Source organism: Saccoglossus kowalevskii, chromosome 15 (assembly GCF_978046115.1).
Source record: "Saccoglossus kowalevskii chromosome 15, keSacKowa6.1, whole genome shotgun sequence".
NCBI classification, from domain to species: Eukaryota; Metazoa; Hemichordata; class Enteropneusta; family Harrimaniidae; genus Saccoglossus; species Saccoglossus kowalevskii.
Window position 1 is genome coordinate 7,643,552 of NC_140655.1, and position 26,658 is coordinate 7,670,209.

At 35.0% G+C, this 26,658-nt stretch overlaps 1 protein-coding gene across 1 annotated transcript in view; it reads left to right on the plus strand.

Annotated features, from left to right (window-relative positions):
* The first annotated feature begins 217 nt into the window (after positions 1-217).
* Positions 218-26,658, plus strand: part of LOC146733911 (uncharacterized) — a 42,506-nt gene continuing 16,065 nt past the window's right edge. Inside the window, exons 1-2 of the mRNA XM_085508273.1 lie at positions 218-464; positions 25,472-25,543. The gene's annotated coding sequence lies outside the window, so the exon portion shown is untranslated. The remainder of the gene's footprint in view (positions 465-25,471; positions 25,544-26,658) is intronic.

The window sequence follows — 26,658 nt, forward strand, 5'->3', positions numbered from 1 at the left end:
ATAAGGTAATGCACAACATTCAACAATACAAGTGTGAACGGTGACTACTAATCAGAATTAGCCTGTGATGACCCCAGCCATGAAAACTGTTTGCAAGAGCGCCATCTGTGGGAGATGTCACTTTTGATAAAATGGTGTCACCGTAGAGGGCACATACCGCTTTCCCGCAATTAGCAAAACTCGGGTGCAAAACTACTCACAAGCAAACATGTCAGAATGCTGATAGTCGATAGAAGGGAATTCTATTTTTGTGGCGTCGATTGTTACACCCACAAGCACAATATCACGCGTGCAAATTTACGTTACAACAAAAACGGAATGCGAAACGCCGTATCTACGACTTCCGGGAAAGTGGTCTATTGATTCGAGGTCACGGTGAGGTCTCCGCCATTGTGCGATTGATTGCATGAGACAGAGTTTACGGGACGAGCTTACGTCAAAATTGAGGAAAATCTCTGAGCAAGGTAAGTGATATATGTCTATAATAATAGTCTACTCGTCAGATATTCATGTTTGTGGAATTATTGACCTCGTGTAATCACAAATAATACGTATGAACAGATCGGCATCGCGTGTGTTGTCTCAGCGTGTGTAATATCGACACAAGGGCAGACTTCCAGAAGACGTATTTACACTTCATGCATTTTTTTTAAATTATGCTAATTTATTCATGACATTTCCAGCGCACTGTTTTTCAACTGTACCACGAGTGTCCTCACACAAGTGGTAGGATTTAAGTTCTATTTATAGGAGCACTGTTTTCACTAGCATTTCAAAATCGTACTAACCAGTGGATTCGAACCAGCGATCTCTAACATTGCTGACAGTGTACAAATTCACTGAACCATGTGGGTAGTCATGTAAATGAATAATTTGTTGTCATACATAAAGGCCCAGGTATACTATAAATATGCTACTAAACAATAGGGATTATTTCCTTGCTTGTCCTGCTGTAGTAAACAGCTCCAGCCAAGCTCCAGTAAAAACGTTTTCTCGAACTTACAGGTCAATTATGTCATGCCAAAGTGGATGCATGTGACTATGAATATCACAGCAGTGACTGTGTGTAGTATTTATGTCAATAAATAGTGTATGAGTAGAGATTTTGGCGGATAAAAGTCAAAAACATGAACCGGAGAATGGGACGCGCTACTAATCTTGAATAAATAACTACTGTCAATCAAAGTCTCATGATGTGGACCGCTGAAACAGGATGCGTCATAGGCTATGCATGTGATTAACAACACTTATTAGCATAGCCACACCTCCAATTCACACTTGCCCTGGGCAAGTGAATTGGGCCTGTAACATTATTGCAAGTTAGTGTTTGCGAGAAAAGATCACTATCCTCTTGATCACTATGCAGACAACTGACCCACAAGACCACTATGAACTGACTGGTTGTCTTTGCTTTTGTTGATACTATATAGTGTGTATATATAAAGATATACAACATATTTCTATTATTGAGTCACAATTGTCAATACTATTGCCAATTTGGTGTTTTCTCCTTGTGTAAACTATATGCATGACATAATTATTTTCCACCATTACAAGTTTTTAAATTGAGAGAATAAATGTCTCAACAAATATTTGAAACTTATTTTGGTGTAAACAACTCTCGTTTAATTATTTTACACCATTACAAGTTGTTAAATTGAGAGAATAAATGTCTCAACAAATATTTGAAACTTATTTTTGTGTAAACAACTCTCGTTTAATTATTTTACACCATTACAAGTTGTTAAATTGAGAAAATAAATGTACGGACAAATATTTGAAACTTATTTTGGTGTAAACAACTGTAGTTTAATTATTTCCCACCATTACAAGTTATTAAGGTAGAGATGCACTTTATTTGTGAATTTCAATCAAAAATAGTTTTTTTCGTTTTTTATATAGATTTTTATCTAAAGAACATTCTGTGAAAATTTGACCAATGAATTCTTATTGGAACACCGTTAAAATTGCTATTTATTTTCTGGTTAAAAATAAAAAACACTCACACGTGGCAATGTTTATGTCCAATTGCCTAATTTGCATGAGTAACCAAATAACAAGACCTTTGATTGACAATATGCAAATCGAGATTGTACGGGTCATAGTTCATTCAATTCACGCGCATGTGCAATTATTCTCAAATCAGTTCTCGCTCGCCAGCAAACCAAACATTATATTTCCTCAGCGTTTTTTCTTAATTTTTATCATTACATTATGCATGGTGTGAAAAGAAAGAGAGGTAGAAAGAAGATTCAGATGATTTCTATGTCGGAAGATGCAAAAGCTACACCGAAGGCATCAGCCCACCGAACGAAAAACAAATCGATGTGAGCGTCCAAACATGACTTTCCATGAAGGCATCAATCCGAGTTTCTGATTGACTGAGAGATTTTATTTTTAAATAATTGTTCTCAAAAAATAAACTGAGTATGTGAAGAATAATTTAACATTGTTTACAGTGATAACTGCTCATAGTCGAAACGAAGCTGACCCATTCACGCTAGTCACAATAAACATCATACTCTTGAATAGGCGTCAATGACTACGGTAAAACTTAGACTCTATTTTAGGCATCAGGAATGATTGAAATGTCCGAAAATGACACCAAAATACACCTTAAAAGTCCCATTTTATTTTTTTTTCTAAATCCCATCCCGAATTTACGGCAGAATCTGGTCCCTCAAATAAGGGACACGTGAGCTTTGATTCTAACCGGATATATTGCACTGGGTCGGGGAGATACAAACTTGTGAGTATTTTTTGTCCAATGGGTACCTGTACTTCGATCATTCGCAAGTTTTGCTCGGTGGTGCGAGACAGCTTTGTTTGCAACCGGACGAACTCCGTTTAATTCAATGAAGCAAACAACTGACAATGCAACTGATAAATTGCAAAGGTACGCTAAAATTAATTGAAAACAACCAAATAATTTCAATGAAAAATAAATCACAGAGAGAGGTAACTTGATACATTACGGTAACAACTCTTTTGACGCGCTGACCGCCTCTCCACGTCTGATGTTTTGTTTTCCTTGTCATAATACTTACTGATTGATAATTTTGTTTTGATTTTTGAGTTTTTTTAGCCTGCAACTCGGCCACGACCTTTGCTTTTTCCGTGAAAAATGGGGAAGTTTACGTCAATTTGACGGACATTCCATTTTTTTAAACTAACGAAGCACACTGTTTAGCACTCCCATTTTTTTCATTTGCCGATTTCTATTCAGAACAATTCGACCGCTCGAAAATGCACCTTAATTTTGCACTCATAAAACATGTCAGATTTCCAACACAAATTATTTAAAACCGGTCGAAATTTTAAAACTTTTACGTTAGGAGCTGGAGCTCTCTTCTTGCAGGCGACCGTCGCCGGTAGTACAACAGCATGTTTTGTACGTACATCCGTGCGCTGATTGTCTGCGTCTGTCTTAGAAAATCCCTGAATAAGGCGTTGCCAAAATCGGAAAAAATAAAAAATGCCTCCTTAAAAAACGAACAGAATTCAAATATTTCTTTTAACAAATATGTTGCAGTGGGAAAAATGGGATTGGAAACGATGAACAAAACTTCTGTGCCTCGCGTTTCGATTCCAGGATTACGCGATTATTCATTATTGTGCGTTCGCTTCCTGGAGTTGGTTCTCAATACTACATAAAAATCATCAAGGATAAATAATTTAATATCCCACTTTGTACTCTTCACGGTAAACCATAGGCTCTGAAATACTCGTAGATTTTTTATTGAAAATACATCGAAGAGAAGCCATGATGTTTTGATCGTGATAAAAGGGCACCTTCCTAGGACCGCCCCCTGTTTAATAATTCATGAGATGACGTCATATTTACTGGGCATTGCCACGTGTTTTTACCGACCCCATCAAAACACTGGTATGAATGACGTGTTTCTGATTTATATATTCAAGAGCAGTTGTTCTGGTCCAACGATTTTACATAAAATGTCTATGTCTATACGTTAACTTTCAATTTCAATAGTCTAGAAAGTATGACAAAGTATGACAAAGCAGTAATTTCCGGTTTAACGCGCAAATATGCAAATTAGCCTTTTTCTCGTCTTCTATTTTTGGTGAATTCTTGGGTTTTAAATTAAAATAGCTGATAGACGCTTTGGCCATTTGCCTCAAAATTTTCACACATTATTGACAAGGTGTTCCCCCTTCAAAATGCGTCCGGACAGTTTATTACAGCGAGTGGAACAAAAATATCAAGTCCGCAATTAACATGGATATATAAATTATGCAAAAATAGAAAAGAGTGAACTTAGAGGTCATGCTGTGCGACTTTGAAAGCCGTTAGAGAGATGAGTGGACGCATTTGAATTAGTAGTATACCAAGGTATCCAGTGATGTAATTTTACCCACAAACGGACTTGAAGTTTTTAAGCTAATTTTTTTTAAACCACTTTTGTCCAAAAAAGCATATTTTTGACCCAAAATCAAAAACGCATTCTGGATATTTAAAATAAAGACAAGTTTTACAAAGTTTGTATAATAAGCTTTCAGAAAATATATAACATGTTGGATATATAATACCATCTTCATTGTCTAATTACTCAATTTAAAAGCAAGCCAAATAAACTGCATCTCTACCTTAAATTGAGAGTATGAACGTCTCAAAAAATATTTGAAACTTATTTTGGTGTAAACAACTCTCGTTTAATTATTTTCCACCATTACAAGTTTTTAAATTGAGAGAATAAATGTCTCAAAAAATATTTGATACTTATTTTGGTGTAAACAACTCTCATTTAATTATTTTCCACCATTACAAATTGTTAAATTGAGAGAATAAATGTACGGACAAATATTTGAAACTTATTTTGGTGTAAACAACTGTAGTTTAATTATTTCCCACCATTACAAGTTATTAAATTGAGAGTATGAATGTCTCAAACAATATTTGAAATTTATTTTGGTGTAAACAACTCTCGTTTAATTATTTTCCACCATTACAAGTTTTTAAATTGAGAGAATAAATGTCTCAAAAAATATTTGATACTTATTTTGGTGTAAACAACTCTCGTTTAATTATTTTCCACCATTACAAGTTTTTAAATTGAGAGAATAAATGTCTCAACAAATATTTGAAACTTATTTTGGTATAAACAACTCTCGTTTAATTATTTTCCACCATTACAAGTTTTTAAATTGAGAGAATAAATGTCTCAACAAATATTTGAAACTTATTTTGGTATAAACAACTCTCGTTTAATTATTTTACACCATTACAAGTTGTTAAATTGAGAAAATAAATGTATGGACAAATATTTGAAACTTATTTTGGGGTAAACAACCCGCATTTGAATAATTATTTTTTATTATAATTATTTATTCGTTTAATTATTTTACACCATTACAAGTTGTAAATTGAGAGAATAAATGTATGTACAAATATTTGAAACTTATTTTGGGGTAAACAACTGTTGTTTAATTATTTTCCACCATTACAAGTTGTTAAATTGAGTAAATAAATGTCTCAAAAAGTATTTGAAACTTATTTTGGTGTAACAAGATTTTGTTCAATTATTTTACACCATTACAAGTTGTTAAATTGAGAGAATAAATGTATTGACAAATATTTGAAACTAATTTTGGTGTAAACAACTCGCGTTTGATTAATTCCCACAATTACAAGTTGTTAAAATAATGAAGTAAATATACCGGTATCATTGGATATTCACTACGTTCAATTACCCACCATACCCACCGGAGGTCAGTCAAAATGAGTATTTTGAACTGTAGGCAGAGTCAGACGCCAATAGGTGGCGGGTTTTCGAGCAAACAGAAATTGATGAAAATGGGGTTTCCCAGTCCAAGATAATACCCTCTACCCTCCTTTTCGTAATTTTCATTCAAAATTACCTCTCCCAACAACACTGAGAGAACAACTGAGCATGCTCAGAATAAATTAATTAGGTTAGATGTAATTCTACACAGTTACTGATCGAAAATGTAATTATAGCATTATAAGATGGATCAAAATTACGTTTTTAAAAGACTCTGTAAAAACCAAAAAAAAATTAGTCCAAGTTTATAATATTATATTTACAATGTAAATAATTATGTTATAATGACGTTTACAAAAAACAGCGTAATTACGCTTCGCTATATCATACTAATAACGTTTTGTTAAAACGTTGATATATTGTAATTTTATAACGTTATAATACTGTTATTTTTAAATGTCACATATGTATCTTCCCTGGGTACGTCATAGTGACGTTTGCCACAAAAAGCTTGAATTGCAGTTTTAAATGTCTTAACTTTAGTGTCATATAAAAAAACATTATCATAATGGTATTTTATAACAGAAAAATAAAATTTATTTACGTAAATTGTCATAATGCCGTAACTATGTTTTTAGTGACACATAAAACACGTTGTATACAGTTATTAAAAATAAACTGATATAGTAATATACATACTTTATTTAACAGTTCAAAATTTTCTTTTACACACACACAAAAATATATTGTAGTATAATTGGGACCAAATACAAAAATACCGTCGTGAGACAGGTTAGTTTTACCCTACTGATAATTGTGTAATTTCCAAAAAGAAAATCCTGTTTTTTTTTGGCAACAGCACTTGGATATATTGTCGATTCATTTCCTTTTCCAACCACATTATTCTGAAACAAAAACAAAGCAAGAAATGTTACAAAAATAAGTTCATTCAAATACAATTTGTCCCGGAACCACCAACGCAGGGGAGAAAAAAAATCAAATTTGCCAGAAAGTTAAAAATGACCGGTTTCTGCCTGGCGTAGCAACCATCTTTCTGATTGATAAGCTTGAGTAATCATTGTTTTCTGAGTAAAATCTTTGTCTGACTCGTATAATATTATATTACAGCATTGGGCCATTCCAGTTTATATCTGCACCCCCCCCTGTTGATGAGGTCGGATTTCCAGCACTGCATGATGGGGAAAATACCCCGGAATTCCAACTGTATATGGAGAAACAGAATCTGGAAATCCAGATGTGTATGAAAAAAATTTTCCTGGAAATCCAGGCAGTTATGGCTACTAAATTAAATGTGGCCTAGTTTATCTCGCCACATACCGGTTGATGAGGTTGGATTTCCAACACTGTATGACTAAAAAAACTTGGAATTCTGATTGTATATGGTAACACAATTTGGCCAGTATGAAATATTTATTACTGAAATTAGATAAGGATGGCCACTCAACAGAGAATGGGTCTAATAATTATCTTTACATAGCAGTTGATGAGGTTAGATTTCCAACATTGTATGGCAAAAAGGCAAGCTATGGCAGTATTTAAGCTATATCTTTGAACTCAAGTTTAGCTGCCACTATATCAAATGGGAATCTGTTTTTAAGTTTAAACTTAGGAAAAAGATGAAGGAAAAGATGATTGAATCTGTCTGACAGGTATATGTTTTAATCCACCAATTTGTTACATGTATCATGAAATAAATTGCAAACTATCTCCTGCAGGAGCCACAGGGTAGCCACACATCAAATACTCCATGGTTATCGTAACTGTGTTTAATTAAGACTGTTATAAAAAACATAAATGATACTACATTGTATTTGATGAAATATTTGTAACTAGTTAACACACTTAATTTGTGACAGGCATGGGTAATAATATACACCGCCTTTTGGTTTAAGAGTGGTATATGAAATAGTCTGTGCATATAATATTAATATCATTGTTATATTGCTTCGTTTGTGATGTTACTAATGTCATATAATGTTATAGTCTTCATAGTAAGACTTTTAAACATTTTATTGACATTGTAGACACTCTGAAATCATTATAACATCACAAAGACTAAGGAAACAATTTCATGACTTCAGTACTAGTACGGTATATGTACCAGACCAGTGTTTTTTTAAGGGCAGTAAGCAGGTAAATGTTACCGCAGTTCTCCATCCATTTCACCTGCCCCCCCCCCCCCCCCCCCCCGAAATAGATGTAAGGATAGGATATGAATATTTTACGTGTTTCCTCCAAATTTTTACTTATGTAACCCTACCTTAGCAAAACCACTGCATGTTGTAAGACAGGTTGCTCAAATATTTAGAATATTTTACCACTGCACATATAAATAAGAATTGTCTTGTGTGCTCACTGGCCAAAATAACACTTTTTACATACCATGTTTTATTTATTCAGCTTTAGGGGAGAGTAGGAAATCAAACGAATGGTGATCACATTTTATGCAAATGTATGCATAGATTCCATGATGCCAGTTGACCACAGTCGTCATGTATGTTAGTTGCGCGTGGAAAAGGTGAGGCGCAGTTTTATATATGCCACTCAGCGCGCGTACGCGCAAATCAGACTTTCGCGTGGCATTCTAATCATAATCTTCGCGCAAACCAGACTTGCGTGTGGCAATAAAATACAAGTTAGAACAAAGGAAATGTACGCGAAAATGAAATGAAAGCACAAAGGATCCAGAAAGACATAGAAATCAACATAATATAAAATATGATCGCATGATTATGTGAATATACATCATGCATAGTCTAAGAAAATGTTTACAAAGATTAATGTTTCGCGTAGACCATAATCACGCAAAGTATAAATTCAAAGTGTTTTAATACATTGGTGAGAGATCGCATTTTACGTGAACAAGAACATGCACTAAGAAGGAAAAGCAAGCCAAAGTCGAAACTGGGTGTATCATGGATTACAAAATATGCTGCGACATCATTTTGGAGCGCAAATGAACTTCAAGTACGTCTTTGCGAAACTTGCTTCAGGCGATGCTGACATCAAGTGTGTGTTGGCCGAAGTTTGACCTCCAAGTCACGCGCTGAACTGGCGCGTTACCTTAGCAACCTTTTTCTTTCGTGCTCCGCGCGTCGATCTAGTGAAATTGTTATTATATCTCACGGCACTGTAATTACGCAACTCTGTACTGGCTTTGAATATTTCAAAATCGTTTACTTAGTGCGCTGCTTTTCTATTTAGGCAAATTTGTTTACAATATTGTACCGGCTCTGAATAGTTCAACATTCTAATTGCTTTCATAATAATTACGCAAACTCAACGTATTGGGTCTGTGAATATTGATATATTACTGACTTGACAATGCGTTGCATTCGTAACAATTACGCAAACTTAAACATGGACGCATTTAATGCCAATAACATATGAAGATATAAAATATTATAATAAAATGTATACAAGTGTTGTAATGTTCGGTGTAATAGCTAGATGTTGAGTTGAGTTTTAAATTTGAATGTGAACTATTCCAGTTCATGGGTGCCAATACAAGTTGAGAAAAACTGAAAGGTACAAGTCAGTCCCTTTGAAAGGAATGAATCAAAAGTATACACATGACTTATTTGCCCCAACACATTGGTTTATTCTTTATTCTAAGTTGCGTCCGTATAAATAAATGTCGGCAGTCGAACTTTTCGGAGTTGTCAACGTATTTGCCAACACCGAAAATCTGGGAAAAATCGCAAAGAGGTGCAAAATAGCTGCCTGCATCGTAAAAAATAAATAAGTAAACAATCTCTTCCATAATCACACCGAAAACATGCAGAGATGGCTGTTGATTCATTTGCCCACTGCACTGATGTTGCGTTCTCCCAGTGATAGTTCGCAAATAACATTCAGTTTTCAGGAGTCACTTCCCTTACCAGCGCGTCCAGGGAGCGCGTCCTTCGTTAAAATTGTATTCACGCAACTTGACCTTTTGACATAGATTTGATGATGATTATTTTTTTCCCGCAATATTCTGTTTTCATTGTTTAAAAGTTTTTATATTCGATATCGTGGAAGTCGTAGAATACTATTGTTGCGATAAGTATACATTTCTCTATTCGCCGAGTTTATCAAACAATGTTTTATTCATTGTTATCGTACACTTTATTATTTCATGTACGCATATACTCCACATTTTAATAAATTAATTTTATTTTGAACGTTTTATAAAAATAATAAACTCGTTTATTTTTAAGGAAGACATCTAAAATATAATGGAATCGCCAAGGCATTGTGCAACACTTCCGTCCCAGGCTGGTTTGGTTACGTCCCAGCAAGAGCAGCGGCCGACGTCAGCTAGCCTTATTATAAAATTTTCGAATTAACTGTATTTTGTTATGCATTCAAAATGTCGTTGTTGCAAAACATGATATCGGAGGGTACATCGCGATGGTATAGAGGTGAAACTAAAAGTAAGATATTCCAAGGAAAAATTGACTGGCAATGGGACATGCCATTAAACGGGAAACTGAGTACCTGACACTCGCAAACTAATATTACCATAGACCTTAATGATATTACTAATACAAAGTAAATGACAACATCAAATATCAACAAACTGCCAATTACTGTTGCTTTTTAATATCCATTCTCAGTGTTAAAGCAATGTTTCGTATACCCATAAAAGCAATGGAATAGTCCAACTACGCCGTCTCAAACGACCTCACATCAAAGGCATACCGCGTCCGGTGTTTTGAAGTTCTCAGCGTTTGCAACTACAAGTATTTTGCGCCAGCTTTCCCCACATGCTTGTTCGCGCTATACCAGTCCGGTAGCTATAGGACCGACTCGGAAGTTGTTTATTTTAACAAGTCTTGTTTCGCCAACAAGCCTGAAACAAATCAGTTGTAAATAATTCACAGGCCACTCGAACTAGTACTGTTAATACTGCAAGGCAAAAAAGAGGCGCGGTGATAAATGTTTCTGCGAATGACAGGCATGAAACACTGTCAAATCAAACGAGTGGATGTGTATCATACACATACATTTTACGTACAGCTGAAATTCATTCATCTCCACAATTAAGAATGAGTAAGGCGGACCACTGTGTTGTATTTCGTGATTGACTGAAATAATAATTGGAAGCTTACCAAAGCTTATGTATAATCAGGGAGCTCTCATTACAGCTTCCTGGTATAATATTGTATCGAATAAGGATCTTTAACCAAATGGGTGGTGCATGTTAATCAATATGGAGTGAAGACTAGTGCAACTTCTTGCAATGATTTCGCTGTATTCTCAACATACCTAATACTTCCATATTTCATTGGCATTTATAATTAGATAGCCACATGCAAGCCCACACGCCCACAAGTCTGATATTTGCGCGTACATTTCTTTTGTTCCAACTCAGCGAACTTCTGGTTTGCGCGCAGGTTATGATTAGAATGCCACGTGCTAGTCAAATTTGCACGTACACGCAGAGTGGCATATATACAACACTGCGCCTCACCTTTTCCACGCGCATCTACACTCTCAAGTCCCAAATAAACATACCCCACGGACAAATCTTCAAACCCAAATAAACATACCCCACGGAATAAACATATTCCCCCGAAAAATTTCCAAAATGACTGGTAAATTGTTCCCTTGCTTCTAAAATGTGCTCTTACTGGTGTATATGCAAACTTTTTAATGTTCCCTGTAATAGGAATACAAATATACAACAAATGATGCATTTCTAGAAATATACAAATCTTTGTTTGTCAGGCCGCGAGATATAGTCAAACAGCAAACCAATCACTACAATGATGATGTATTCCACAAAATTTGATCAGTTGTAAGGACAAAAGTTTTCTCGATTTGCATGTCATTGTGTGTTGATAAAAATGCACGGGCTGGTCGGCTTCATCGATAAAGTTCCTCAAGTGTGACATTCGTGGCTGACGAAAAGCAAGATACCGTACAATCTTTTAAATAGGCGCACTCTAATTAAGACGTCACGGGAGTGAAAGGCCTTAATTAGGTTTTACAATAGGCGTCATGAAATTTTGAAAAAATACAGTCAATCAAAAAAACTTCACATTATAAAAAAAATAATACTCAGTATATTTAATATAATATACATTATTTTTTTTAATTTTGTTGGTAAAGTATTGAATAAACAAGCAGCCTCTCGGCTGAGATAGCTCCGCTAACAGCAATGCACATTTCAATTAAAGAACAGAAGATATTAGAAAATGAACAATATGGATAGTATCAATGCAATGGGACTTGCTGTTTTCAACAAGAATTCAAAAATATCATTTTTCACCATAAATGATTGTGGTTTTTAACAAGAAAAAAATATCACTTTTTACCAAAAATGACAAAAATATTCACCAAAATTAGAGAATTAAAGATATCATTACAAAATGAACAAATCTGAGAGAGGTCCACATGTAGTACCTATATATGAAATATCAAAGAAATCAAGCTTGCGGATTTTAACAAGAAGTCGAAAATATCACTTTTTACCAAAAATGACAAAAATATTCACCAAAATTAGAGAATTAAAGATATCATCATGAAATGAATAATCTAAGAGAGGTCTACCCAAGGTCTACATATACATATACACCAAGTATCAATGCATTCAGGCTTGTAGTTTTCAAGAAGACACGAACGACACTGACGGACAATCACTCATATGATAAGCTCCGCTCGACAAAGTCGACAGCGGAGCTAAAAACGATGCTCACATCACCCACAAATTAAAACGTGTGTGCGCGGGGGACTATCAGATTGTCTGTAAGTTAGGCAAGCTTGACAAGGCCAGGGGTACATCACCAGTGGCGGATCTAAGGGGGTTCTTGGGGGTTCTTGGGGTTCCCCCCCCCCCATTGAAAAATCTATTCAATTTGTTTTTATAATATAAAAAAATCATTAACTTAGTCTGGCGATTTTAATGTTTGGAACCCCCCCCCCCCCCCCATAAAATAATCCTGTATCCGCCCCTGATCACATAACGTTACACAAATACAATATACAGGGTTGCCATTCAAAATATTCCATAAATTTGTGATTGTTGAACCTAATAAACAATGACTGCTGAAACATTTGTAATCACGCTGTCCTCATGTTTAAAAATAATCCTCGCAGATAGGCAAAATTAAACATCAGTTACGACTCAAACTTTAATTTCAATATGACTGGGAGTCAAACATATATTAATCGTAATATTTTCGCACATTAAATTTTGTTAACACATTAACATATTTAAATGAGCTATGGTAATTTGAACACATTGGCACCATCCATTCAGGTCACTCATGTGCTTTGAATAACATTGTGGAAATCGTATCGCAATTACTACTGAGTAATAATCAACAATTGCAACACTTAATAAGTAAGGTATTCACTTGTGAAATTCATGACCAGATTGCGTACCATGATTATTTGCTACTAAGCAATGCATTCATGTTTAGTGATTGTCCGCCGTCGTCCGTGTCAATGTTTTACTTTTTCGACTTCTTCTTGAAAACAACAAGCCTGAATGCTTTGATACTTGGTGTATATGTACCTTGGGTAGACCTCTCTCAGATTTGTCCGATTGCTTTGATACTATACATATTGTTCATTTTCTAATGATACATGTATCTTCAGTTCTTCAATTGAAATGTGTATTGCTAACAGCAGAGCTATCTCAGCTGACAGGCCGCTTGTTTTAAAATGCTAATTCTGTGACTAATATGATGTCCCTCCCCTTTACCGCAGTTGGAGTTTGAACTTGGAAAATTGGCATCATATGACGAGAGTTATATTTGGAAATCCTGCTCTGTATGGTGGCACGAATGAGCTCATCAACACCGTGAATCAGGACTAGTTTGGATTTCCATCATCAAATATAAAATTTTGAACTTGGTAAATTAGCATATGATAAGAGTTATATTTGGAAATCCTACTCTGTATGGTGGCACAAAGGAACTCATCAACACCATAAGTAGGAACTATAGTTTTGGATTTCCATTACTGTATGGTGAATGGTGATTTGGAAATACAACTTTATATGACTTATACACCCATGGAAATTATACCCTGTATGAACTAAACACACAAACTCATCAACAGGGGGGGTGCAGATATAAACTGGAATGGCCCATTGTCAACACAGGTGGATTGTATGACGTCATTGCTGCAGATACGGCGTTCCAGTCACAGTGGTTCCCTCTCACTTGGGTCATCACTCAAGCACACTTTGTGCTCCATATATATACTCGGCCCACATCTTGTACATATATGTCCACAAAGTGAGCTTTGCCCATTATGGATTGGCGGTTCGTTCATTATTGTTTAAATATTAGAGAACAATCTGTATGTGTACAGTGTTATACAACTATTTGATCACTAACGCCGGCAACAGTTACATCCACAAGCTTTATCGCTGCGGGAAAGCCAGCAGATTCAGCATGCTCAGTACTGAGCTTATGGTTCATACCACTTTTTGGATAGGGATGCAAAGACAAATACAGTATCATCCGCAATTAAATTACGATATAATAACATTTTTATTAGAAAACTAATGATATAAGTTTATTACGAAACACCTCAAAGTACGCACGAAGACAGTGTACAGCAGCAGTATCGACCGATGCGCAGTGGTATTGACCGATGCGCAGTGGTATTGACCGATGCGCAGTGGTATCTACAGATGCGCAGTGGTATCTACAGATGCGCAGTGGTATCTACAGATGCGCAGTGGTATTGACCGATGCGCAGTGGTATCTACAGATGCGCAGTGGTATCGACCAATGTGCAGCGTACTGTCTGAGTGCATAATTTGAGGTACCTTTGAAATAAACTCATTATTATATATCTTTTCCTTCCAAGGATACATCATGGGAATGCCGAAATCAAAAATGTTTAGAACAGAATCAGTGATTCCATATTTGGAATTCGCATTTCCTAATATGGTGAGATGAGAAAACCCTGTAAAATAGGGATTGGCAATGATAACAATTGTTTATAAAAGAATAAACGGTTAAAATAAATAAATAAAGCGAGCTAAGCTAATACATTACAGTGAAAAAATATTAAATTTAAATTATTACTACTTATACTAAAATGTGTTTGGATATTTAGAATACTATCAAATTCAGTCTTCTGGCCTGGTTAGACTTAAAATACACCACGAATATTGAAGGGATGAGAATTTTCCATGTATTCGTTGCAAGAATCCTGTATCAGTGTATGGTTCGAACCCATACACCAACCGCGCCATTTTATTGTTTCAATTGTTAGGTGCGCTGGATTGTTGTTTACAAGTGTCATGCTGCGTTAATGGTGAAATTGGTTAAAAAAAGACAACGAGTCAGCCGTGCAAGAGATCATTGGGAATTGCTTGACAAGGAAGTGATATTGATCGTGTGAATTAGGTAGAAAGATGAAGTGGTTACAGGTAACTGGTGACCCAGGCTAATTTGCTTTTGGCTGAAAATTTAAATTCTCATTCTCATCTCTGATATTCACTTTTGAGATATAATTTTTTGTATGTGTTGGTTCTTGGATATTTAAGCTTTGTCGTCCTATAATTCAAACTTCCCAGGTTGTGTAAAAGGGAAGAGTTTCACGATTTCGAACTCGAAAATGACTTGGCTTCATTATTTGCTGAGGGACGGCCGCTTAGGTATGTGTAACTTGCAGCACATGAACCTAAAAACATTTGGTAATCAAACAAAATATGTGTAGATTATTGTCAAGTAACATGAGGGGATGCACTAGAAACTAGCTACATGTAGGATATATTACATCCCAGTTACACTGATAGGGGAAATGTCTCATGGAATAGAAAAATAATGTTTTCTTTGGTCCATGTTAAATGATAAATAGTGTGTATGTATTAAAATATACAATCATAATACACATGCAAAGTAAAAAGAATTATGTAAATTTGTATTGGTGGTGGGAATTTCCAAGCCAGTTTATCAAATTGTGAGCAAATATTTTCTTAAATAACACTTAACGCGAAAGCGTTTTCTCTTTAGTGTGTAACTTTTATGTATATAATTATATATCTCATATACATGTACTTTGTATAATTTTAATTATACATGGTATTCCCAGATTAACATCGGTTAATGACACATACAACATCAGATTCTCAACTCCGATGAAAAGCCAATCATTGCCGCGGAGCTACTAGTTATACTATAAAAAGATAGGAAAGAAAATACAAAACATAAACTGTGAAAGACGATTGTCTCTGGGGTTACTGTCTTATTTCAAAACACAGTTTATGTACATTGCTACAGGTAATGTTGGACCATGTTGTTTAGCAAGGCTATGAATTGTGGATTTGGATTTGGGGGTTTTGCCATTTCAAATAAGTCATTTCTGTCGTGGTATATCTATTGCATGACATCATTAGGTGATTCTTATCTTCTTCTTCCTTCTGGTCACAAAGGTTGCATAATCTATTAGCAAGGGGTATTTTTTACCCAATTTTATAAGTTATGGTCATTGAGGCAGAATTTAGTTAAATTTTCGCGCATCTCAATATTTTGCAGGGTAACAAGGATGGTTTCAAAAACAAAATTGATTTTTAATTCTCTGTAGGTTCTTAATTTATTTATTCTTTTTTTTTTCAAATAGCAAACTAATCACTACCCGAGTCGGCATGGCTGAGAAACTTTCCAGCCAATCAGTCACGGTACAATGGTGACATATTGCACAAAATTGTTGCAAAAACAATACTTTTCTTGATTTACGCGCCGCTGTGCATCGATAAAAATGCACGGGATGGTCAGCAGCATCGACCAAGTTCGTCTAGTATGTATGACTTTTGTGGCTGGCGAAAAAAAAGATACCGTATAATCTTTTAAATAGACGTCAAGGAGGAGTGAAAAGCCTTAATTTGGTTCTACAATGGGCGTCACAAAATTTTGAAAAATTGCAATCAAAAAAAAAAATTGCATTACTTTTTTTAATTTTGTAGATAACGAAAAGTATGTTTTAAAAGAATTTTGAAATAAAAACAAAAATAAGGCTAAGTAATTGTTATGAAATGCAAGTAAAATTCAACTTAGTTTCATCGTAAACATGTAAACGCTCGATGCAATACGATATCCGCCATGTTGTCCATGCACACAAGATCTGAAACAACTGTGTTTATTGACCTGATAGGTCAAGTTGCTAATTAACCAATCAAAACAGTGGAAGGTGCCATATCTCATTTAAATATGTTAATGCAGTTATGCGATTTAATGGTGAATGCAACAAGGAAGAGATTTACCGATGTTATACTGCGATCTTTTGCCTTTGATTTCGATGGGAAAACGGCATGATTTTTTTTAAATCAAGATTTTTTTTTAAATAATCAAACGTACCATTTTAAATAAGAATGTATTTGGTGGATTCTTTTGAGAAAAAAAAAATAAACAGACGGCAGTGTTCTCCCCAGGCCTCTGAAGCGACACAGTATCGTGACGCTTGGACACTCGGCCGTGATACTTGCCCTTTGTCCGTGACGCTTGGTCACTTGCCCGTGATGCTTATTGCTTTGTTTACAAGTGTCAGTCTTGTCTTGCACGTATTTAAAACAATAACATGTATTGATCGAAAGGTAATCCTGCTTTTGTTAGTCATACAAAGACAGTGATAAAACGGAAGTCTGCAATAAGTTGCGAAGTTCTTCAAGGGTGTAGACCCTCCAAATCCTAAAAAAAATACTAGAGTAGCAATAATTTGCCCATTGCATGCAACGGCAACAATGTGACAAAACAAGTCACGGCTAACGTCGGGAAGATCAACCCTGATTCGCTGCACTCTGATTTTTTTATCACTCAAATGCCGATGACATTAATTACTCCAAAATTAAAAAAAAACAAGTGAAATTCAGTCGTATTGGAAAGAAAAGTGTAAATAATTCAACAACAGACAGGTTAAGAAAAAACTAACCCTGACCTCTGGAAATACCCCATTCATAGGGTGTCTTAGTAGCGAAGAACGCCGCCCTAAGCCGACATAATGCACGTTGCTACCTTGTGACCAATGCATGCTGGGGTACAGGGGGTTCTGATCGAGGTAACAAAGATGGCGGCGCAGAGTGCATGTACTTCCGCGATGTTTAAAATCAACATCTCGTTGGCGATTTTGATGTATTGCCTATGATAATCGTCAATGAATTGTTTTAATATAAACAATTATAATTGCATGTTCGTAGGCACTTGGAGTGAATTTTTTTTTTTTTGCTTTTCTTACCCAGACAGTATTGGCTAGATACTGTTGAAATGTCGGAGCATTGTCAATATCGAGGCACGCGTATGTGATTAAAGTCCCGAAAGTTTGTTTATTTTGCTCTTTGATTGACAAGTCACTGTTGGTGTTATATGCAAATGAGTTGCTGGCCTCAGTTAAGGTGCGATGTGTAGCTTCCCGTCCGCGACCCTGTTTAACTTACCCCAAGCGCTATCAACTAGTCTTACAAACTAAAAAAAAAAAGACTAGACGTAGACGCTTCCAGCATGCAAGCGGAATACAAAAAACATACAGTTGTAAATGATAAGTAAACTTTTTCACTCTTATCTCGCAACATGTCGACAACTTCTAGCCTGGCAGCTTCCAGTGGAGTACTGTTAAATATTTTTATTATAAAAGTTAAAACTGATGAATTATACATTTGTCGTTTCGCTGTAACGATCACCGTGCTGATAGCATTGCGATGTAGTAGTGGATAACACCATTCAGACCATTTTTTTGGGGTCACAACTAACAAACAATTTATTAACTCATAACAACCTACTGAAGAAGGTTAAAGGTTACAACAACAACAAAAATTACAGATAAAAATTAATCAAATTACAATGGCTAATAGTTTAAAGACAACCAGAAACAGACTAAATTGAAGTTAGTAACGGAAATATATAATAAAGTAAAATGAAACACCAACAAAAAACTATAAACTGAATATAAAAACAAAAACCCAATGAATAGGTTTAAAAAAAAAAGTTAATGACTAAGTAGGTGCTGCTGTCTAATAGCAAAGCTGTATTTCAGATATTGTGCCAGAGGAATTGCTAAGTTATTATTTGACATTATTTTTATGAATTTATTTTCAGGTGTGAGATTAGTAAAGTCAGGAATAATCTTTTCAGCTTCATTGTATAAAATGACCCTCTCTTTACTATATACTGGGCATATTATGAGGAAGTGATGTTCATCTTCAATATCATTTTTATTACACAATTTGCAGATTCTGTCGCTACTTTTGATTCTGTTGTGTCTTCCTTTTTCAATTTCTAAACTGTGATTGCTCAGTCTGAATTTAGTTAGGGTACTTTTCAGTTCTTTATTTTTTAGCTTAATTAAGTAGTTTTCCAAAATGAAGTTTGTTTTAAATTTTTTGTAAGTCCTCAGTTTGTTTTTTGTATTAGTGTTTTGTCTGTTATCATCATTAATTGAGTTAATCCAATGTTTTATAAATACATTTTTTATTTTATCATATATCCGTGACATTTGTGACGATTTTAGCTCATTATTGTCAATATCTGATAGTGTTGTATTTGTAGATTTCAGTACTGAGTTAAGTTCATTGTACCACTTACTTTCTATAGTCTATAGTTAAGTAGGAAGGCTTCCTTAATAATGGGGTTTTGAATTTTGTTTAGGTGGTTTGTATATTTTATTAACTGTTTTTTAATGAATAAATCGATAGGATATCTACCCAACTCACTATAAATTCCCAATTTCGGAGTGTTTTTTGAAACGCCTAGGATGAAGCGACAAAAGCTGAGGTGTACATCTTCTATAGTAGAGTTGAATGAACTTTCTTCAGCCCATACTTCACATCCATATACATGTATAAGAATTGGTCTTATTAGTTTATCAAACAATGATAACAATAATGAGGGACTGAGGCTTTCATTATGACCTAATTTGGCTTTCAAAGAGAATAATGCTTTCATTCCTTTGTATTTCAGATGTTTCATAGCAGCTTTAAATTTTCCATTAGGGCTGAGAACAATACCTAAATAATTATAATTTTGCACGATGTTAATCTCATTCCCTTCAAAAAAAAAATCACTGTCATAGAGTTTATTATTTTTATTAAAAACCATAATTTTTGTTTTTTCTGTGTTCACAGCGAGTTTCCATTTCTGTGTGTATTTTGAGACATTATCAAGGGCATTCTGGAGGCCACTTTTGGATTTAGAAAGAATAACTATATCATCTGCATACATTAGGCAGCTGATTGGTGTGTTATTTAAATTTGGTGGATCACATGATTCATGGTCCAGGGTATTAGTTATGTCATTAATAAAAATGTTAAAGAGTGAAGGGCTCAGATTACACCTTTGCTTAACACCCAGTGTTGAATTAAATTGATTGGTTAGTCCATCTTTCATTTTTATTTTATATTACAGTACATACTTTTTATAATTTGATACATTTTACCTGTCACCCCACTGTTTAATAGTTTCCAGAATAGACCATCATGCCAAACACTATCAAAAGCCTTTTTCAGGTCTACAAAACAGGCATAAATTTTGTTTGTTTGCTTTAGCTTCTTTTTTTTTTTCATTCACTGTATTTTCATGCTGATTGTTGTTGGTGTGTTTTTAAATAATAGTTTTCAATATAAATAGGTTGTCAGTTGTACAACGACCTTTTCTGAAACCAAACTGTTGGTGGGATAAAATGTTATTTTTCTCAATAAAAGTGGTTAGCCTTGTATTAAGGATACTTGTAAATAGTTTGCCAAGGCAACTGGAGATTGCTATTCCCTTGTAGTTTGAGGGATTTAATTTAGATCCTGCTTTATGTATGGGTATTATTAAACTTGTACTCCATGCATGTGGGAAGATATTTGCATTGAAAATAGAGTTAAATATGTTTTTAATAGGTTTGATGAGGTAATGTTCACCGCATTTTAGCATCACATTACAGATTTGGTCTTCTGCAGTTGATTTGTAATGTTGTTTTTCAATATTCTGATGGCTTGTTTAATTTCATTATCCTGTATTGGTCCATTCAAATCCGTTTTACTATCATCAAGTCCCTTAATTTCCCTATTTCTAAGATCTGATATAATATCGTCTTGTTGTTCTTTATTTTTACCAGGTTTAGAATTTAATAGATCTTTGAAGTGTGTCAACCATTTATCTGGTGCTATGCAATCAGTCTCTGACTTTCGTGTATTCGCGTCATTGTTGAGTTCACTTATTTTTTTCCAGAATGATGAATTGTTACCTTGAAGACTCTCAATTTCATTAAGCTGGTGTACTTTAAATTGTTTTTTTTTTGTATTTGAGGATTTTTTTAAATTGTTTACGTGTTTTGAAGAATTTACCTCTAACAATAGGGTCATTAGGAAATCTCTGAATTAATTTAGTATGCATTTTAAGTTCATTACGTAATAAATGGCAATCTTTATCAAACCATCTTTGGTTGTTTGTTTTTAGTCCCCGTTCGGACGCAGTCCGAAAACGGGGACTTATGTTTTGCCCTGTGTGCGTCCGTCCGTGCGTCCGTGATCACCTGTATCTCAAACATGCATGGACCGATTAAGTTCAAACTTCACTCATACATCACACATTATATGGGACATATGCACATGCATTTTTTTCATGATCCGATTAACGATAGCCGAATAGCGGCCATTTTAAGGCCGAAAATGCATCAAAATCGCACATTTTCACCATTCCGGACCCGGATCTCAGTTATGCATGGACGGATTTTGTTCAAATTTGGTACATACATTAAACATAATAGGACCTTGATGCACGTCTTTTTTTTTTTGGATCGGGTTCGAAATGGCCGACTGGCGGCCATTTTGTTTTAAAGAATTCAGTTCTGGATCCGTATCTGAGACATGCTTGGATTGATCGAGTTCAAACTTCACACACACAAGGTACATCATGTCACAAATATGTATGTGCATTTGTTTCATGATCTCATTAACGATAGCCAAATGGCGGCAGCTTTAAGGCCGAAAATGCATTGAAATCGCACATTTTCACCATTCCGGACCCGGATCTCAGTTATGCATGGACGGATTGCATTCAAATTTGGTACATACATTAAACATAATAGGACCTTGATGCACGTCATTTTTTTTTTCGGATCAAGTTCGAAATAGCCGACTGGCGGCCATTTTGTTTTAAAGAATTCAGTTCTGGATCCGTATCCGAGACATGTCTGGATTGATCAAGTTCAAACTTCACACACACAAGGTACATCATGTCACAAATATGTATGTGCATTTGTTTCATGATCTCATTAACGATAGCCAAATGGCGGCCGCTTTAAGGCCGAAAATGCATTGAAATCGCACATTTTCACCATTCCGGACCCGTATCTCAGTTATGCATGGATGGATTTTGTTCAAATTTGGTACATACATTAAACATAATAGGACCTTGATGCACGTCTTTTTTTTTCGGATCAAGTTCGAAATGGCCGACTGGCGGCCATTTTGTTAAAGAATTCAGTTCTGGATCCGTATCCAAGACATGTCTGGATTGATCAAGTTCAAACTTCACACACACATGGTACATCATGTCACAAATAGATATGTGCATTTGTTTCATGATCTGCTTAACAATAGCGGAATGATGGCCATTTTAAGGCCGAAAATGCATCAAAATCACGTATTTTCACAATTCCAGAACCGGATCTCAGTCATGCATGGATGGATTTTGTTCAGATTTAGCACAATGTGTTGTACATATGCAGGTGCATTTCGGTCATGATCTGCTTTGAATGTATATGTCACTCAAATATGAACGGAACGGGGACGTGTCATTGACAATGACTTGTTTTATTTATTTTATTTTTTATTATTCTTTTGAAGTGGATTTTTTTAAGGCTTTTTTCTGCCAATTGACATAGAAGTGAAGAGAAATCCGATACCATTTTGTCAGAGTTCTCATGGTTTGCCGACATAAATGTTTTGATTTCATTACATTTTGCTAACTCTAAAGCAGATAAAAATTTATTTTTTGAGTCACTGTCCCAAATATATTTAGTTGGTAAAGGATCCAATCTATTACTATGATTTCTTTGAGAATTATTTGGGAGGTCTGGATTTAAGCATAAAGATAGGATAATGGGACAGTGATCCGAAATGTGGGTTAATCTATCAACTTTGAAATATTGTACATAATTATAAATTGATTTAGAAATGACCCCAAAATCAATTGTACCACATTCATTGGGTGAATAATAAGTGTATTTACCTGCCGAGTCCCCAACTGTCTTGCCATTTACAATTACAAGATTACATTCAATACACATTTGGGAGAGTTTTCTACCAAATTTGTTAACACAGGATTTTGAGACACTATCCATATTATTACGTGGTTCAAAATTATCATTCACATAATCCAAATTAATTTCAAAACTATTTAAGCTACTAGGCAAAGTAAAAGATCTATTACAATTTAATCAAGTCTCCTGTAAACAAATAAAATCAAGAAATAAAATGAGACTGGTAAATTCTGTGTTAGAAGTTTTGTTAATTAACCCATTAACATTCCAACTGCCTAATTTAAATTTAGATGTTAATGGGTGCATACTAAAATTATAAAAGAAAATCAAAACACAAGAATCGTCTCACTTTGAAATGAAGGTAACTTGGGAAAGATACTAGTTATTATTATCATATTCAAAATTCAGGGTACTTACGACAAGTGATCAAATAATTAATTCAATTTCAGGACAGCTTAGAAAGAGTTCATAAAGTCAATGAATTTTTCGAATTTCGAGAACATGTCTGTCGAGTTCATTGTACTGGATTGCGAGCGGGGTCTTGTGTATGTTGCTGGATACTGTTCCGTCTGGCGTTGGTGGCGCTCTTGATAGTTGTTCCGGTTGCGGTAGTTATCACGGCCTTCATTGCTGTATTGGCGTCGAAAAGTGGGTGGCTTTCTGGAAGAACGATTGTTGTAATAAACTGGTCTGCTACTGTTTGTAAATGATGTACTGTCTTGCACTTTATTCTTCATGGTTTGCTTGATTGCTGTGCTGACCATTGCTGTGCTGTCATCGATAACTAACTTTTCAGCTGCAAAATACACAAACGTGAAATGCTCGGTTACTTAAAAATAAAAAATACCCCGAAAATTACAGAAACATCGGCAACGAGATGCTTTTTTTAAACACCGCGGGAAAAATCACGCACTCTGCAATGCCATCTCGGTTACCTTAATCGGAAACCCCCCTGTCAGCTAGCATGCATCTGTAGCAATGTCGCAAAGTACGTTGTACGGCCGTGCTTGGCGACCTCTGGTACTATGGCACTCTATAATACTATGGCACTCTATGAATGAGGTATTTCCAGAGGTCAGGGTTCGTTTTAATTTGTATCGACCCGTCTCGTCTGCTCGTAGTTGAATGAAACCTGTTTCGATTTACAATAGTTGTCTTCCATTTCGACTTTTTCTTACCGGCGTTTGAGCGATTGAGTACAAAAACTGTGAATAGCCTTTGTGTAGCAAAATATTACGGCCCATTTCAACCTGGCCGTCTAACTTCGCACGGTCCATTTCACTGGAGATCGTGAAAAACTGCGTCATACAGAGTATTTTTTAAAGGTTTGAGGAAAGGTAAATTTAGACTCAACCCACCCAATGGGCATCGCTTAAACAACTGTATGAATATCTCATCGGCTTTACGTAATCCATTGTGCCCCTCCCTAAGTGGAAAAGATAACACGACGCCATGACAGTTTTCACGCAAGGTTTTGACTCCGCGGACGATTTTACGTCAGTTTCCCTAGTATTGTAAATATTTTTATTTTATTTTTTTATCTGACGATTGAATATCAGCAAGCGTCGGTGTATGATAGATTTGGTCGTGATGCAATAGCCATTTTTGTGGACGATTAACGTCACTTTCATAAAACGGACATTATCTCCGTTCGTGTTTTCTGGTTGGTCAGAGAGATTGAAAATTAATTAGCTCCCACAGTTTTTGTCAGTTTGTCTTGACATTTTCACACTATTTTGACAACATCTCTGCGAGCAAAGGGCCGCCTGGGCTTATTTTTAAAGCATTGCATTCTCGGACAATGACATTCGAAGTGTGAAATACTGACCGGGATTGGCTATACGGCACACATCCTGCTTGACAACTTTGTAATATGAAAACAAAACATACTATATATACGCCTGGACGCCCCTTTATTAATAAACAACTGATAAACGTTGTGTGAAAGTTTCACTCAAAATAAACAAGAATTGTGCGAGCTATCTAGATTTGAACTTCCATGGTAAACTGAAAAACACAAGTGGAGATAATGGCTAATTTGCATAACCATTCACTCAATTTTTTAAACCTTAAACAAGAACTTGCGTGTCAGAAATCAACTAAGTTCAATAAGTTCAACATGTATATATAATTAATCTGTCTCGTATATATTACTGATCGTTTTACAGCCAATGTCAAAAAAAATTAAAGATCAATGTGGAAAATTAATGAAAAATGAAACAGTTATCTCAATGTGAAAAAGAAATGAAAAATTATGTCAAAATATACAATATGCTTACAGTACTTCACAAATCACTTTGTGACCAACATGTGATTGGAAAAAAAATGTTTGAAGTAATACTGATTCTGGTGTTGAATATAAGTGTGCTACTCGCACTGAAGAGTAAATTAAACAAATTGCTTGCTAAATATGAGACAAATTATCTTCCACTCTTGACAACCAAACACTGGTGTTTAATTATTATATATACTTGAAATTATTTAATAAAAACAGAATCTCTTTTACTTTTTTATCATAGATACACATTTCGGTTAGAATCATTATGTATGGTGTACTGAGTGAAGGTTTTCCCATGCAGAATTTCTTTTAGGTAAGTGTAGTTCATTTTAATAATATTAATTACGTACATGTATACATGAAGATGGTTATGCCACATTCTACTTTCATACATTGCACCAACATTGCATCTACATGTAGCAATCTTGCTAGGTTTTGTGGACACATAGAAAACTAGCATTCTAGAAAGATATTAAGTTTTTTATTATTACAACACACTTTTACTTCGACACATTACATCTACATTGTACATGTATCTGCATATACATGTAGGTATTATATTTAGTTCTGCAGTGATACAGGAAACTAGTATTCTACCTAAGTAGGCTGTTATGATATCACATCATACTTTTAGTTTGATACTTCGTATCTACATGTAGCTATTACGATTGTGTAAGTAGAGACGCATTGACAATTAGCTTACTGGTTTGATTTCACACCACACCACACTTTTACTTTGATACATGCTACCTCCATTGTATCTACATGTAGGTAATACAGACCCTGTGGATGCGCATAGAAAACTAACATTCTCGCTAGATAGGTTGCTCTTATATTATACCATACTTTTACTTCAATACATGTAGGTATTGTTCTATTTTCTGTAGAGACGCATAGACAACTAACATTCTCACTAGATAGGCAGCTCTGATATTACGTCATACTTTGATACATTCCAACGACATACATGTACAAGTAATATTCCAGGATCTGTACAGACAAAAACATTTAGGAGTGATCTCATATTCAAACTCCTGTGTCAAAACTTGGTTAACCCAGCATGCCCTTTCTAGTTCTATTCAGACCTACTAGACCTACAATATGCAAGTTTGTAGTAGGATCTATACAGATAAAAACATTTAGCATTCTCGGTATATTGCATGATCTGATATCACACAATACTTTCTTTTATACATTACTTCTACATTGTATATACATGTAGTTATTATATCAAACTCTGTAGAGAATCACAGAAATCTATTTTCATGACAGTATTAGACTCATGTTCATTACATAAATTTCAATGTAATAGTTACTCTGTACAAGACTTCAATACACAATTTCCAAACTCTCCACCAGGTGCATTGTCCATTTTACACATGAATATTCGATCATTAAACAAAAATATTGACCAAATTATTAAAATAA